The sequence below is a fragment of the Salmo trutta genome, chromosome 29 (assembly GCF_901001165.1).
Source record: "Salmo trutta chromosome 29, fSalTru1.1, whole genome shotgun sequence".
Lineage (NCBI taxonomy): Eukaryota > Metazoa > Chordata > Actinopteri > Salmoniformes > Salmonidae > Salmo > Salmo trutta.
Window position 1 is genome coordinate 43,522,547 of NC_042985.1, and position 13,951 is coordinate 43,536,497.

General features: G+C 41.2%; 1 long non-coding RNA gene across 1 annotated transcript; it reads left to right on the top strand.

The window, feature by feature from the left end:
- Positions 1-1,633: 1,633 nt before the first annotated feature.
- Positions 1,634-3,137, top strand: LOC115167754 (uncharacterized). Its single transcript, XR_003870552.1, has 2 exons — positions 1,634-1,668; positions 2,281-3,137. It is a non-coding gene; the product is annotated as an uncharacterized LOC115167754 (long non-coding RNA).
- Positions 3,138-13,951: the final 10,814 nt, after the last annotated feature.

Here is a 13,951-nt window from a genome sequence, read left to right on the forward strand (position 1 = left end):
CCTGTATTTGGGGAGTTTCTCCCATTCTTCTTTGCAGATCCTCTCAAGCTCTGTCTGGTTGGATGGGGAGTGTTACTGCACAGCTATTTTCAGGTCTCTCCAGAGATGTTCGATCTGGTTCAAGTCCGGGCTCTGGCTGGGCCACTCAAGGGCATTCAGAGACTTGTCCCGAAGCAACTCTTGCGTTGACTTGGCTGTGAGCTTAGGTTCGTTGTGCTGTTGGAAGGGGAACCTTCTCCCCAGTCTGAGGAGCAGGTTTTCATCAAGGATCTCTCTGTACTTTGCTCCGTTCATCTTTCCCTCGATCCTAACTAGTCTCTCAGTCCCTGCCGCTGAAAAACATCCCCACAGCATGATGCTGCCACCACCATATTTCACAGTATGTATGGTGCCAGGTTTCCTTCAGATGTGACACTTGGCAATCAGGCCAATGTTTGTCATCAGACCAGAGAATCTTGTTTCTCATGGTCTGAGAGTCCTTTAGGTGCCTTTTGGCAAACTCCAAGCGGGCTGTCGTGCCTTTTACTGAGCAGTGGCTTTCGTCTGGCAGCTCTACCATAAAGGCCTGATTGGTGGAGTGCTGCAGAGATGGTTGTCCTTCTGGAAGGTTCTCCCATTTCCACAGAGGAACTCTAGAGCTCTCTCAGAGTGACCATCGGGTTCTTGGTCACCTCCTTGACCAAGGCCCTTCTCCCCCGATTGCTCAGTTTGGCCGGGCGGCCAGCTCTAGGAAGAGTCTTGGTGGTTCCAAACTTCTTCCATTTAAGAATGATGGAGGCCACTGTGTTCTTGAGGACCTACAATGCTGCAGACATTTTTTGTTACCAGATCTGTGCATCAACACAATCCTGTCAAGGAGCTCAACTGACAATTCCTTCAACCTCATGGCTTGGTTTTTGCTCTGACATGCACTGTCAACTGTGGGACCTTATAGGTGTGTGCCTTTCCAAATCATGTCCAATGAATTGAATTTACCATAGGTGGACTCCAATCAAGATGTAGAAACATCTCAAGGATGATCAATGGAAACAGGATGCATCTAAGCTCAATTTCGAGTCTCATAGCAAAGGGTCTGAATACTTACGTAAATAAGGTATCTGTTATTAATTTTTAATACATTTGCAAAAATGTCCAAAAACCTGTTTTCGCTTTGTCATTATGGGGTATTGTGTGTAGATTGCTGAGGATTTTTTTTAAATCCATTTTAGAATACGTCTGTAACATAACAAAATGTGGAAAAAGTCAAGGTGAATACTTTCCGAAGGCACTGTATATCCTTAATGAAGTAGTAAGTACTCAGAATTGCAAAATATAAAATATTTGCTAGTTCATTTTATCACTTACAACTATAAAATAACCATTTATAGCATAACAATGAACAATAAAACTGACAGGCCATACGCATAAACCAAAAACCAAAAACACTATGACCCAATGTCATTAGAAAGTCGGCCTATGTCAGTCTATTTCGCCAAGTACCTCATAATGTGTATATTTCGATTTTTTTCCAAGTCGAACAACATTTTAATCAGGAAAATCTCCTCTTTCTAATGACATTGGGTTGGGCAGTGTACTCTGCTGTCATCAATCGCTAGACCAGAAATTGAAGTTGCAATTTTTTTCCTACTTCCTCATTACGCAGACATAAGCACACTTGACACCATTGAGGTACGGATGTTTACTTTCTACACAAGTTGTTATTTTTCAGTTTCGTCCTAAACATCACTCAAATCAGAAGAGGCCCAGCAAAGGATTGTTTCAATTAATTTGCTATGGCCTCGCGCTAATGTTCCAACTCAGCCGTTTTTCAGCCTTGGGCGAATTTTGTCACGTTCTATTGTCCAGCCTATTAGTTGGTTCTTAGCTGGCTAGCAATATGGCTGCCAATTTAGTGGCGCTAACTAGCTAAAAGCAAGCTGACAATATTGAAATGTAGATGTTAGTTGTGCTAAGCTTGCCAGTCTAATAGAAATCAATACAATTAGTGGGGTGGTTCAATTGTGTGTTGTTTTGTTGTAGGCGGTAGTTAACCTGATTCCAACCCCAAGCTCTTCACAAGGTGAAGGTAAATTGGCAAAAATATTTACAAGCTGACGGCTAAGATAGCTCAATTACAGTAAAGATGGCATAAACATACATTTGGTAGTGTTTGTATGGGTTTGTGTTATGGGGTTACAGGTGGTTAGATGAATCCTGAGGATCACAGAGTACCTTCCAGACCATGTAATCAATTTAGTATACCCCTTTTCTCTTTTTACCTTTTCTCGTTGTAAAACTCAGGTTATCTGGAGTTCTTCCACAGGCCCTGCTGAAAAATACCCCAAAGTGGCGGCATTTTGGGTACATGGGGATGAGGGAGGGGACACACCTTGTGGTTATGGAGCACAACAAGATTGTGGGACAAAAATGAGCAAGGGACACTGAAAGGTATACAATCAAGACAACAGTAATGACACCAACAACCTCATTCTCTCATTATCAGCAAATCTTCTGCAAGAGGTCCAAACAGTTGGTGGTTAAGATCTACGAGCCCTACACCACTTCCGGCAGTCTTAACCAGCTAGCTGTACACCACAGACGGGACATGACCATTCCCCCTAAGCGCTCTGTTTCCACAGTCCACCATGCCAAACACCACTGCCGTTGTACCGAAGCTGGATAAAGGACCATAAAATAAATATGGGTATTTTTGATCAATCCTCAAAATGTGTCAACCTCTATGGATTCACAGAAGATATTTACTGTATATAAAAGGTACAGGGCTCTCTAGCATCGAACAGATGTTAGACATTCAGATATATCTAAATAATGTTTGTCAAAATCTAAAATACAGGGGAGTGTACAATATTTAATGCTAACTCAAAAAGAGAACTGGGTATTCAACAAGAATGTTATATGGTAAAAGTAACATACAAATAAATATAGTATGAACAGTGTAGCACAGTTCAATGTGTTGCACATATAAGTGCAGAGAACTTGTTGTTTGTGGGGGTAAGGGGTTGGGTATGTGTGTGTGTGTATGTGTCCCACATCTGTTGCTGGGGGCTAATGATGTTAGGGACAATATAGGATGAATCACAATAATTGTTTGCTGAAACAATAATTACTTGCCAAAAATGAAATTTTTGTAATTGCAATCCTGGTTATAGGTAACAATCTTTTGCATGAACTGCCTACATTATTACACATATTGTTTGTTAATTATGGAAATGAAGATACGCAGGATTTTTTATACAGTACCAGTCAAGTTGACACACCTACTCATTCAAGGGGTTTTCTTTATTTTCACTATTTTCTACATTGTACAGTAGAATAATAGTGAAGACATCAAAACTATGAAATAACACATATGGAATCATGTAGTAACCAAAAAAGTGCTAAACAAATCAAAATATATTTTAGATTCTTCAAAGTAGCCACCCTTTGCCTTGAATATGTGTTATTTCATAGTTTTGATGTCTTCACTATTATTCTACAATGTAGAAAATAACGAAAAACCCTAGAATGAGTAGGTGTTTCTACATTTTTGACTGGTACTGTAATAGCTATATATAATGCAAATCGAGGTGAGGGCGATGGAAATACGGTTGATCTACACCTGTTCTGTGTGCTCTTTTCAAAGGATGGGTCCTGGTCTCTCGGGGGCCCTGGGGTCTGGGGGATGGGTGTGGTCTGCCGGTCACTGGGATGACAACCCAACTTGGGATGGAGAGGGGTTTTAGCGGGTGGAATAGTGGGGAACAATTGGAGGTTTACTTAGCAGCAATGCAAATTATCATGGTACAGCTATATGGACAATCAATCACTATAGTGATTATATATAGACTCATAATGAGTCATCCAGACACGGAGCAGGAGGGGAGTGCCGAGCCGGTAAGGAGACAGTGCGAGTCATAGGATGCGGAAAGGGTGGAGAGTAGGGTCGAAGAGGCAGAATCAGGAGACAGAAGGGAGAATGATTTAGCAGAAGGGAGAGATGAAGAGGAGAGAGAGCAAAGTTTACGACTGCACATGACCATCTGGGTAGGGGCTGAGTGGTTAGGGTTGGAGGAAAGGGAGACAGAAAAGGAAACAAAGTAGTGATCAGATACTTGGTGGAGGAGGGTTGCAGTGAGATTAGTAGGCGAGCAGCCTCTAGTAAATATGAGATCAAGCGTAGCTGGAGAGGATTGGGAAATGGTGAGGTCAAAAAAGGCAAGGAGGGGAAAGAGAGAGTTGGAAATAAATGAATCGAAGGTGCAGACGTCAGGAGGTTGAAGTCGCCAAGTACGAAGAGCAGTGAGCCATCGTCAGGAAATGAGCTTATCAAGGTGTCAAGGCACTCGCCAAGGGCACCTGGTGGGCGATAGATGACATTAATGTTAAGCTGGAGTGAACAAGTGACAGTGACAGCATGGAATTCAAATGAGGAGCTGGATATCTCCACTTAGGAGAAATTAGTAGACCTGTGCCACCACTGCGATGACCAGATGCTCTAGGACAGGTATAATGCTGTCGGGGGTACACCAAATAAAACTGTGATACATTTTCAAACAGTACATTTATATTTTCCAATGGGGCTATACATTTGAGTGAGTTTGCTTTCCTCAGCTGAGTAGCCTCGTTTCACTGCCAAAAACAAAATTAAACCATCTAGTGTTCAGCGAAATAACAACACAGTGTCAAATACAGGTAGCCTAGTCAAATAATTAACATCCAATCACATTAACCATTACTCTCTCGCGAGAAACCTTCACTCTTGCGCAGACATTTAGAAATGAAACATAACAATTTGAAAAATAAGCCACATTACTTTTTTAAGCGAGTATGAAGACGACTTTCGAGTAGTAAGACATGTATAAAAGCAACAGATACCATTAATAAGAAGGGTCTAGAAGCGTCTTATATGGTGAGCTATCGAGTGGCTAGGACAGGCAAGCCCCATACTATTGTGGAGGACTTAATTCTTCCTGCTGCCGTGGATATGGCTGGGACAATGCTGGGGGAAAAGGCCAAAAAACCTATACAAACAATGCCTTCATCAAACAACATTGTTTCACGACACATCCGTGACATGGCAGGTGATGTTTTGAAACAATTACTGCTCCGCATACAAGCCAGTGAATTATATGCGTTACAGCTGGATGAGTCAACAGACGTGGCGGGTCTGGCACAGCTCCTGGTAAATGTCCGTTATGTTTATGGGGGTCAATTAAGGAAGACATCCTCTTCTGCAAACCACTGGAAACCAGGACAACATAAGAGGATATTTTTAAAGTACTGGACAGCTTTGTGACATCAAATGGACTTTGGTGGTCAAGATGTGTTGGTATCTATACTGATGGCTCAAAAGCCATGACAGGGAGACATAGTGGAGTGGTAACGCGCATGCAAGCAGTTGCTCCCGACACCACTTGGGTACACTGCAGCATCCACCAAGAGGCTCTTGCTTCCAAGGGAATGCCTGACAGCTTGAAAGATGTTTTGGACACTACAGTGAAAAATGTTTGCTTTGTTAAAACAAGGCCCCTGAACTCTCGTGTATTTTCTGCACTATGCAATAATATGGGCAGCGACCATGTAACGCTTTTACAACATACAGAAGTGCGCTGGTTATCAAGGGTAAAAGTATTGACACGTTTTTTTTAAATTGAGCTTAAAGTTTTCTTTACTGACCATAATTTTCACTTGTCTGACCGCTTGCATGATGACGAGTTTCTCACACGACTGGCCTATCTGGGTGATGTTTTTTTCTCGCCTGAATGATCTAATTCTAGGATTACAGAGACTCTCTGCAACTATGTTCAATGTGCGTGATAAAATTGAGGCTATGATTAATAAGTTGGAGAACTTTTCTGTCTGCATTAACAAGGACAACACACATGTCTTTCCATCATTGTATGTTTTTTTGTGTGCAAATTAACTCGAGCTTACAGACAATGTCAAATGTGATATAGCGACGCACCTGAGTAAGCTGGTTGTGGAATTACGCAGGTACTTTCCTGAAATGGACGACACAAAAAACTGGATTCGTTATCCCTTTCATGCCCTGCCTCCAGTCCACTTACTGATATCTGAACAAGAGAGCCTCATCGAAATTGCAACAAGCGGTTCTGTGAAAATTGAATTTAATCAGAAGCCACTGCCAGATTTCTGGATAGGGCTGCGCTCAGAGTTCTTGCCTTGGCGAATTGCGCTATTAAGACACTTATGCCCTTTGCAACCATGTACCTATGTGAGAGTGGATTCTCGGCCCTCACTAGCATGAAAACTAAATACAGGTACAGACTGTGTGTGGAAAATGATTTAAAGATTGAGACTCTCTCCAATACAACCCAACATTTCAGAGTTATGTGCATCCTTTCAAGCACACCCTTCTCATTAACCTGTGGTGAGTTATTCACAATTTTCGATGAACAAATAAAGTTTTATATGTAAGATGGCTAAATAAAGAGCAAATGTATTGATTATTATTATTATGTTATTATTTGTGCCCTGTCACTTCCCACGAGCCGGGTTGTGACGACAACTCACACTCATTCTTATGTATAATACATTTATCGTAGTGTGTGTGTGGCAGGCTTACAATAATGGAGAAAAAAAAACATTTGAGAGTGCGCTGACCCTGGTGCTTCAATCAGCCTATTGGATGATAAATTGTTTTTAACTAGGACAGAAGAATTTATAACTGACTTTTTCCGACTTAACATAGGTACATTAGATCCCCTTATTGTATGGGACACTTACATGTGCCTTTAGAGGCCATGCAATTTAATACTCATCTCTAAAGCAAAACCAATTTAGGTCAAAAGAGTCCATGAAATGGAAGGACTAACAGTACAGATAGCTAGCAATAAAAACTGTACCATAAAGGCTCAGAATAAGTTAGAGGAAAAATGGAGGAACTTATCCAAGAAAGATAAAGTGTAATATATTATAAAAAATAAAGTGATGGAATATGGGGAAAAATGCACCAAATATTGTTTTGTCTTCAACATAGAAATCAAATCAAATCAAATGTATTTATATAGCCCTTCGTATATCAGCTGAAATCTCAAAGTGCTGTACAGAAACCCAGCCTAAAACCCCAAACAGCAAGCAATGCATGTGAAAGAGGCACGGTGGCTAGGAAAAACTCCCTAGGAAAAACTCCCTAGAAAGGCCAAAAACCTAGGAAGAAACCTAGAGAGGAACCAGCCTATGAGGGGTGGCCAGTCCTCTTCTGGCTGTGCCGGGTGGATATTATAACAGAACATGGTCAAGATGTTAAAATGTTCATAAATGACCAGCATGGTCAAATAATAATAATCATTGTAGTTGTCGAGGGTGCAACAAGCACGTCCAGTGAACAGGTCAGGGTTCCGTAGCCGCAGGCAGAACAGTTGAAACTGGAGCAGCAGCATGGCCAGGTGGACTGGGGACAGCAAGGAGTCATCATGCCAGGTAGTCCCGAGGCATGGTCCTAGGGCTCAGGTCCTCCGAGAGAAAGAAAGAAAGAGAGAAAGAGAGAATTAGAGAGAGCATATTTTTTATTTATTTATTTATTTCACCTTTATTTAACCAGGTAGGCAAGTTGAGAACAAGTTCTCATTTACAATTGCGACCTGGCCAAGATAAAGCAAAGCAGTTCGACAACATACAAAAACACAGAGTTACACATGGAGTAAAACAACATACAATCAATGATGCAGTAGAAAAAAATAAGACTATATACAATGTGAGCAAATTATGTGAGATAAGGGAGGTAAAGGCAAAAAATGCCATGGTGGCAAAGTAAATAAAGTATGGCAAGAAAAACACTGGAATGGTAGATTTGTAGTTTGAAGAAAGTTCAAAGTTAAAATATAAATAATATGGTGCAAAGGAGCAAAATAAATAAAATAAATAAATACAGTAGGGGAAGAGGTAGTAGTTTGGGCTAAATTAAAGATGGGCTATGTACAGGTGCAGAGATCTGTGAGCTGCTCTGACAGCTGGTGCTTAAAGCTAGTGAGGGAGATAAGTGTTTCCAGTTTCAGATATTTTTGTAGTTCGTTCCAGTCATTGGCAGCTGAGAACTGGAAGGAGAGACGACCAAAGGAGGAGTTGGCTTTAGGGGTGACCAGAGAGATATACCTGCTGGAGCGCGTGCTATAGGTGGGTGCTGCTATGGTGACCAGTGAGCGGAGATAAGGGGGGACTTTACCTAGCAGGGTCTTGTAGATGACCTGGAGCCAATGTGTTTGGCGACGATTATGAAGCGAGGGCCAGCCAACGAGAGCGTACAGGTCGCAGTGGTGGGTAGTATATGGGGCTTTGGTGACAAAACGGATGGCACTGTGATAGACTGCATCCAGCTTGTTGAGTAGGGTATTGGAGGCTATTTTGTAAATGACGTCGCCGAAGTCGAGGATTGGTAGGATGGTCAGTTTTACGAGGGTATGTTTGGCAGCATGAGTGAAGGATGCTTTGTTGCGAAATAGGAAGCCAATTCTAGATTTCACTTTGGATTGGAGATGATTGATGTGAGTCTGGAAGGAGAGTTTACAGTCTAACCAGACACCTAGGTATTTGTAGTTGTCCACAAATTCTAAGTTAGAACCGTCCAGAGAAGTGATGCTGGACAGGCGGGCAGGTGCAGGCAGCGATCGGTTGAAGAGCATGCATTTAGTTTTACTTGTGTTTAGGAGCAGTTGGAGACCACGGAAGGAGAGTTGAATGGCATTGAAGCTCGTCTGGAGGGTTTTTAACACAGTGTCCAAAGAAGGGCCAGAAGTATACAGAATGGTGTCGTCTGCGTAGAGGTGGATCAGAGATTCACCAGCAGCAAGAGCGACATCATTTATGTATACAGAGAAAAGAGTTGGCCCAAGAATTGAACCCTGTGGTACCCCCATAGAGACTGCCAGAGGTCCAGACAGTAGGCCCTCCGATTTGACACACTGAACTCTGTCAGAGAAGTAGTTGGTGAACCAGGCGACGCAATCGTTTGAGAAACCAAGGCTACTGAGTCTGCCGATGAGGATGTGGTGATTAACAGAGGCAAAAGCTTTGGCCAGGTCAATGAATACGGCAGCACAGTATTGTTTCTTATCGATGGCGGTTACGATGTCGTTTAGGACCTTGAGCGTGGCTGAGGTGCACCCATGACCAGCTCTGAAACCAGATTGCATAGCGGAGAGGATGCGGTGGGATTCGAAATGGTCAGTAATCTGTTTGTTGACTTGGCTTTCGAAGACCTTAGAAAGGCAGGGTAGGATGGATATAGGTCTGTAGCAATTTGGGTCAAGAGTGTCACCTCCTTTGAAGAGGGGGATGACAGCAGCTGCTTTCCAATCTATGGGAATCTCAGACGACACGAAAGAGAGGTTCAACAGGCTAGTAATAGGGGTTGCAATAATTTCGGCAGATAATTTTAGAAAGAAATTAAATTTAAATTCACACAGGACACCGGATAAGACAAGAGAATACTCCAGATGAAACAGACTGACCCTAGCCCCCCGGCACATAAACTACTGCAGCATAAATACTGGAGGCTGAGACAGGAGGGATCAGAAGACACTGTGGCCCCATCCGATGATACCCCCGGACAGGGCCAAACAGGCAGGATATAACCCCACCCACTTTGCCAAAGCACAGCCCCCACACCACTAGAGGGATGTCTACAACCACCAACTTACCGTCCGAAGACAAGGCCGAGTATAGCCCACAAAATCTCCGCCATGGCACAACCCAAGGGGGGGCGCCAACCCAGACAGGAAGACCACGTCAGTGACTCAACCCACTCAAGTGACGCACCCCTCCCATGGACGGCATGGAAGAACACCAGTAAGTCAGTGACTCAGCCCCTGTAATAGGGTTAGAGGCAGAGAATCCCAGTGGAAAGAGGGGAACCGGCAAGGCAGAGACAGCAAGGGCGGTTTGTTGCTCCAGCCTTTCCGTTCACCTTCACACTCCTGGGCCAGACTACACTTAATCATAGGACCTACTGAAGAGATAAGTCTTCAGTAAAGACTTAAAGGTTGAGACTGAGTCTGCGTCTCTCACATGGGTAGGCAGACCATTCCATAAAAATGGAGCTCTATAGGAGAAAGCCCTACCTCCAGCCGTTTGCTTAGAAATTCTAGGGACAATTAGGAGGCCTGCGTCTTGTGACCGTAGCGTACGTGTAGGTATGTACGGCAGGACCAAATCGGAAAGATAGGTAGGAGCAAGCCCATGTAATGCTTTGTAGGTTAGCAGTAAAACCTTGAAATCAGCCCTTGCCTTAACAGGAAGCCAGTGTAGGGAGGCTAGCACTGGAGTAATATGTAAAATGCTACCAAAAATGCTTTACTGAAACGTGTTAAAAATGGAGTCGCCCATGATTCACCAAATTATATTTTGAAAGAGGAAGTAAAGTACTTTAAGCATATGTTTTCATTTTCAGTCTCCTCCATCTCCACTAACTGAAGCTAATTGTATTGATTTTCCATTAATAATGTAAAATTAACATCTGTACAGAAAGACTCATGTGAAGGCCAAATTACAGAGGAGGAACTTCTTTATGCAATTCAAGTCTTTAAGTCCGGGAAAACTCCAGGGCTGGATGGCATACCAGTGGAGGTATACCAAACCTTTTTTGATATACTCAGAGGACCGTTATTAGCATGTTTTATCAGACACTCAACAAGAAGGTCTGATTTCACTATTACTGAAACAGGATCCAAGTGGTAAATATAAAGATCCGATCCATTTAAAAAATTGGTGGCAAAAATTCTAGCAAAATGCATAGCGCATAGAATTAAAAAGGTATTGTTGGATATTATTCATCCTAATCAGACAGGTTTTTTTTACATGGACGATACATTGGAGATAATATAAGACAAGTACTGGAAACAATAGAACACTATGAAAAATCAGGGAAACCAGACCTCGTATTCACAGCTGACTTTGAAAAGGCTTTTGATAAAGCATGACTGGAGTTAATATATAAATGCCTGGAATATTTACATTTTGCAGAATATCTTATAAATGGGTTAAAGTTATGTACAGTAACCCTAGGTGTAAAATAGTAAATAATGGCTACTTCTCAGAAAGTTTTAAACTGTCAAGAGGAGTAAAACAAGCTTGTCCACTATCGGCATATCTATTTATTATTTCCATCGAAATGTTAGCTGTTAAAATCAACAACAATATCAAGGGGATAGAAATCCAGGGCTTAAAAGCAAAGGTGTCATTGTATGCTGTTGGTTCATGTTTTCTTTTAAATCCACAATTGGGATCCCTCCACAGCCTCAGAGGATCTAGATACTTTTCTAACCTCTCTGGATTACAACCAAATTATGATAATATTACGTATTGGATCACAAAAAATACAACTTTTACATTACTTTGTAGTTTAGTTTATCTGACGGTGATGTGGACATACTCGGTATACATATCCCGAAAGAAAGAAATTATCTCACTCCAATGCATTTTTATAGAAAGTTAGCAAAAATAGATAAGATCTTGCTACCATGGAAAGGAAAATACCTGTATATTTGTGGAAAAATAACCCTGATTAACTCTTTAGTCATATCCCAGTTTACCTAGCAACCTGTTTTTTAAATTACATGAGAAAAAATATTCCATTTTATTTGGAATAGCAAGCCAGACAAAATTCAAAGGGCCTATTTATATAATGAATATGAATTCGGAGGCCAGAAATGATGAAATATTAAAGCATTAGACCTCTCACTAAAGGCATCAGTCATGCTAAAGTTATACTTAAATCCGAACTGGTTCTCTAGCAAATTAGTAAGAATGTCTCACCCCATGTTCAAGAATGGCCTTTTCCCCTTTATTCAGATTACAACCTCTCACGTTTGGTTATTTGAAAATGAAATAATCTCCAAAATATGGCAGTTTTTAAAACAAGCCATATAAAGTTGGTTGCAATTTCAGTTTAATCCACTAGAAAAGACGGAACAAATAAAAAACATTTTTCAATAAAATGTATAATATTTGTAAATTACCGTAATTTCCGGACTATTAAGCGCACCCACTGATTTTTTTGGATTTTTTTATTTTCAACATAAATAAGCCGCACATGTCTATAAGCCGCAGGTGCCTACCGGTACATTGAAACAAATTAACTTTACACAGGCTTTAACGAAACACGGCTTGTAACAAAAATAAATAGGCTTTAACGAAGCACGGCTTGTAACAAAAATAAATAGGCTTTAATGAAACACGGCTTGTAACAAAAATAAATAGGCTTTAACGAAACACGGCTTGTAACAAAAAATTAAAAATTTGCAGTAAACAGTAGCCTACCAAGAAAGTCATTGGTCACTATCTTCCTCCTCCTGTGCACTGAAACCACTGAAGTCATCTCCTTCGGTGTCGGAGTTGAATAGCCTCAGAATTGCTTCCTTTGATATTGGATCGTTTTCATTGTCGCTCTCGTCACTTTCATCCGGAGGCAAATCCCCCGCTGAGCCCTCTTCAACACGCAGCAGTCCAGCCTTTCGAAACCCGTTGATGATAGTGGATTTTATGACAATGCTCCACGCTGTCAGGACCCACAAATTTGAAAGCGGGAAAAATCCATATATTAGCCGCGTCATTGTTTAAGCTGCGAAGTTCAAAGCGTGGGAAAAAAGTTGTGGCTTATAGTCTGGAATTTACGGTATATCATAAATAGGACTGGTGGAGTTGTTACACATGCAGCTAACAAAAATATATGGAAATGTCTGCTCTACCCAAAATTACAACCAACTAATTGCAGCATTAGCACAATTGGAAGAGGCAAGTGGAAGGACAGAAAAGTAAGGAATTTGTCTGTCAGCCCTGCATTAAAGACCAACATTGTTTAAAGATAATTGTGATAAATTAAAAAGTATACCAGTTTCATTTAAGGACCAAAAAATGTACATCTTTGCCATATAGATTGCAAAATAGTTGGGAAGAGATTTTCGATGTACCGATTCTATTGAACATGGTTTATGACCGATACGCAAAACGACTCCGGATTCCCCAAAGGTATCATTTTTTAAAATTTAAATCATTAGAGGAAATTCTTACATCCAATAGAATGTTATATACATTGAAGTCAGAAGTTTACATACACTTATGTTGGAGTCGTTTAAAACTCGTTTTTCAACCACTCCACAAATGTCTTGTTAACAAACTCTAGTTTTGGCAAGTCGGTTAGGACATCTACTTTGTGCATGATACAAGTAATTTTTCCAACTGTTTACAGACAGATTATTTCACTTATATTTCACTGTATCACAATTCCAGTGTGTCAGAAGTTTACATACACTATGTTGACTGTGCCTTTAAACAGCTTGGAAAATTCCAGAAAATTATGTCAGGGCTTCAGAAGCTTCTGATAGGCTAATTGACATAATTTGAGTCAATTGGAGGTGTACCTGTAGATGTATTTCAAGGCCTACCTTCAAACTCAGTGCCTCTTTGCTTGACATGGGAAAATCAAAAGAAATCAGCCAAGACCTCAGGATAAAAAAGTGTTTAACAAATCTAAATATATTTTATATTTGAGATTCTTCAAAGTAGCCACCCTTTGCCTTGATGACAGCTTTGCACACTCTTGGCATTCTCTCAAACAGCTTCATGAGGAATACATTTCCAACAGTCTTGAAGGAGTTCCCACATATGCTGAGTACTTGCTGCTTTTCCTGCACACTGCGGTCCAACTCATCCCAAACCATCTTAACTGGGTTGAGGTCAGGTGATTGTGGAGGCCAGGTCATCTGATGCAGCACTCCGTCACTATCATTGGTCAAATAGCCCTTACACAGCCTGGAGGTGTGTTTTGGATCATTGCCCTGTTGAAAAACAAATGATAGTCCCACTAAGCGCAAACCAGATGTGATGGCATATCACTGTAGAATGCATTTATACATTTTCTATTTTAAAGAAAGTATTGTGGGGGACGAATCAACCTGTTCTGAATACTGGATGGAACATGTCCCCCCATCCCCCGCGGCAATTTCGCCCATGCTTC